Here is a 3952-nt window from a genome sequence, read left to right on the forward strand (position 1 = left end):
ATATATATATATATATATATATATATATATATATATATATAGAGAGAGAGAGAGAGAGAGAGAGAGAGATGGAAAAAGGGAGAGAGAGGGAGATTAAGGAGATAATTATAATCCTGGCTATCATCCCATTAGCAAATCATGTCAGATCTTGGCTAGTCTAGTATTCTAAAATTGAAAGGAGATCCATAAAACTTCGACTGATATAAATGAAGAATTACACAACTCTAAGGTCAGATCTAGTAAGCTTAAAATAAGCTTTGCAGAGTGAATAATAAAAGTAATAATTTAAATGAGGAAAGAAGTCAAACTCACATTACAATTGTTTTCATTGACGGACAGTATTTTGTTCCATATCTCATACAATGTTATGCAATTTATAGTGTTATGTAATGCATGCTATAATATATGGAAATATGTAATAATTTTATAGTCCATTCACCTCCTCAGACTGTCATGATTTGAAGGCACCATTAATCAAATGAATGGTTTGGGATGAGTTCATTTGTGTATGTCACAATATGTAAATAAATGAAACACTTAGAGCTTTCATTTAATATCTCCTGTTGGTTTTAAGACAATAAATCTAAACAAAAAGTTTTAGAAGTAAGTCAAAAATTAAAATAAAACCAGTACCAGTTGGAATTTATCCTATAGATCAAAGCATTATCTGTAGAATGATCATCAGCCATTTAATGACTTTTGTGACAGCAATAGCAGTAAGATTCACAAAGAAAATCTGTTTTTAATTTGCCCACCCCTTTCCCCTACAATTCTGTTGAAACCATGTAAAGGCAAATGTAAAGGATATCCTATAAATCTATGATACCATAAAAAGAAAAGAAAAAGATAATTAAGAGATTATAAATTGAAAGTCCTCCCCTTGAGGGAGGGAAGTTCTTCTTTAGAGCACTCAAGAATAAGTTAGGTAAGTGGGATTTGACATTTACTGCAAACAATAGGTTAAACTACATTACATTCTTGTTGCATGATTTTCCTTTAAATCTATTATACTTTCTATATTCTTTAGCTATACTCCTAGTCTTGGACACTTTATCAATATCAGGCAAGAGATGCTTACTTCTATCTACTGTATGATTAACATCTACTCTGTCATCACATATGCTACCAGTTTTTAACAATAGTAGATTGCTTGTTTTTGCTTTGGTGGTTTAACCTGGTATGGTAAGAGCTATTCAGTGGGCAGTTATCGATTTTGTTTATGTTAGGCTGTGTAGAGGAATTACTGCCTCTACTTTTAGAGGTTATAAATCTGACAATACTGCTACTTCTAGTAATCTATTCTTTGGTCTATATTTAATAGTTTCTTTGTATTCAGCTTTTCTAAGAGCACTGTTATAGTATATGACATTCTTGTTGGAAATTTTTTCATTTGCTGATAATTTAGAGATCCTAGATAATACATTATTAACTATAAAATTGATTACTGCTTTGGAATAATTAGAATTTTTGTGTACATAATGCAGATTTTCATTTGGCTTGTGATACAGTCTAAATAGACCTGTATTAAGCTCAAGTGTAAAATAAAAAAAAAATTACTACTTTCTATTCCTTTTTTGATAGAAATAGATAAATGTATATTTTAAAAAAGTATCTAAGTGTCTAACTTATTCTTTCAGGTTCTATTTTAATGTGTTTCTTGAAAATTGACTCACACACAACAGACACACCAAACATGCAATTCCATCATCAGCTGCCATTAGGATATCATTTTGGTTTTGACACCTGTGTAATACCATTTAACCTGGCAGCATCAACAGCATAAAAAAATATAAATGCTGCCAGGATTGGCCACAATGCTTCTATGAGGTCCAACTCTTGAAAGTTGCTTTTTACGTGCCACCAGCATGGGTGCCAGTTATGTGACACCAGCATTGGCTATGAGTATGATTTTACATGACTTGACAGGTCTTCTCAAGCACAGCATATCACCAAAGGTCTTGGTCACAAGTCATTGCTTCTGTGAGTACACAAGCACACATACAGAGGCATGGCTGTGTGGTGCAAAGTTTGCTTTCCAACCACATGGTCCAAATTTCAGTCCTGCAGTATGACATCTATGATGTGTCTTCTGCAATAGCCTAGGGCTGAGCATTGTGAGAGGATTTGGTAGACAGAAACTGAAAGAAGCCCATGTATGTTACAGTTTCCAAGTTTAACTTCATGTGATATTTGTAAATGAATGTCACCGTCAAGCAAGCGAAGTCCATCATTTCCAATCTTCCATGAAAACATACCTGATCATGGAGAATATTACTTTGTTTGGAAACAGGAAAGGGTTAGTGATAGGAAGAGCATCTGGGTGTAGAAAATCTGTCTGACCTAAGCAAGCATAAAAAAACCTGATGTTAAACAATAATGGTGATGATATATAAGGGTGGGCTGAAAAATTCATAGGCTGACTATAAAGGAATGATGCTAGGCTGTGAAATCACGCATGCACTAATTTCAACTCTCCTTCTTATTAACTGCATTGTTTCTTTCCAGCTAAAATGACATCTGACTGTTCAAAAAAGACTTCAAAAGTAACTAGTAGTGACTTCTCTTGAAAATGGACAAAACCCGGCATCATGGTGTTATCAAGTACCTGCAGAAAAGGAGTTAGCCCTCAAAGACATTCATGCTGACATGCTTGCTACATTAGGGAATGATGCACTAGCGTTATCAACAGTGCAAAAATGGGAAGCTGAATTTAGGAGGTGAAGGGAGAGTCTGGAAGATGACACAAGGTCTGGACGTCCTGAAACTGCCATCACTAAAGAAAACAATGATCATGTTTTATCACTTGGTGATGGATGATAGGTGATTGACTATAAATCAAATAGCTGATACTATTAGTGTGTATCATGAAAGAGTTGAGAATATTCTGCAAAATGAACTTGGCATGATGAACGTTTCTGCTTGATGGGTGCCATGTCTTCTGACACCTAATCAAAAGTGCATCAGGCTGATCACATCTGATATTGTCTGAGGCAGATCCTGCTGGTTTCCTTGAGTGTTTCCTAACCCAGTATGGGTGTTGGGTTCATCACTTTCAGCTAGAGACAAAGAGACAATCCATACAATGGAAACACTCCTCCTCACCTGCTCCAAAGAATGTCAAAATCGTTTCATCAAAGAAGGCCAAGGTCATTGCAAGAAAAGTGATAGCCTCAGTTTTGGGGTATTTGGGATATTTGGGAATTTTTCTCAGAATATTTTGCACAATAATTTTTAAAGAAATCTGGACATCTTTCTTATTGCTAACCATTCAACTTCAAATTATAATTGTTAATTGCTGGAAGTCAAGTAGACTGAGATGTACATATAGTGTCATTGTATAGAGTGGAAGTTCAATACAAAGTTTTGAACTCATTATCTGGTGGTTAATAATCCATTACCTTAAATTTGAAGCCATTAAGTCTTTAAACATTATGTTACTGGGTTTAGTCTTTCAACTGTCACCATGATGGGGCATCACCTTCAAAAATTTAATTGATCATACTGACCTCAGTACATATTTCTATCTGGCAATTATTTTATAGAACTCTGCTTGATGAACAGCCAGCTTTGAGACATAGTGAGACACAATACTCACTTAACAACAAATGTAAACACACACACACACACATATTAGGTGCAAGAATGACTGTGTAGTTGAGAAGTTTGCTTCTCAACCGCATGGTTTCACATTCAGTCCCTCTGCATGGTACCTTGGGCAAGTGTTTTTTACTATAGTCCTGGGCCAACCACAGAATTGTGACTGAATTTGGTAGACAGAAACTGCAGTGTTGTTCATCAGAAAATGACTGAAAAACATGTTTATAAAGAAGAGTTGTTTGCTTCATACTCCTCATGTGCCAATTCTGTTCATAAGAAAGGAACAAATAATACAATGTGGCTGTAGGCCGTTACACCTGGGCAACACCAGGGTGCATTGTTAGTTTATATACAC

The 3952-nt window shown here is 35.1% G+C and overlaps 1 protein-coding gene across 11 annotated transcripts in view; it reads right to left on the bottom strand.

Moving 5' to 3' along the window:
* Positions 1 to 3952, bottom strand: part of LOC106873629 (jmjC domain-containing protein 8) — a 442493-nt gene that overhangs the window by 607 nt on the left and 437934 nt on the right. The gene's annotated exons all lie outside the window — the stretch shown is intronic.

This window comes from Octopus bimaculoides, chromosome 6 (assembly GCF_001194135.2).
Source record: "Octopus bimaculoides isolate UCB-OBI-ISO-001 chromosome 6, ASM119413v2, whole genome shotgun sequence".
NCBI lineage: Eukaryota > Metazoa > Mollusca > Cephalopoda > Octopoda > Octopodidae > Octopus > Octopus bimaculoides.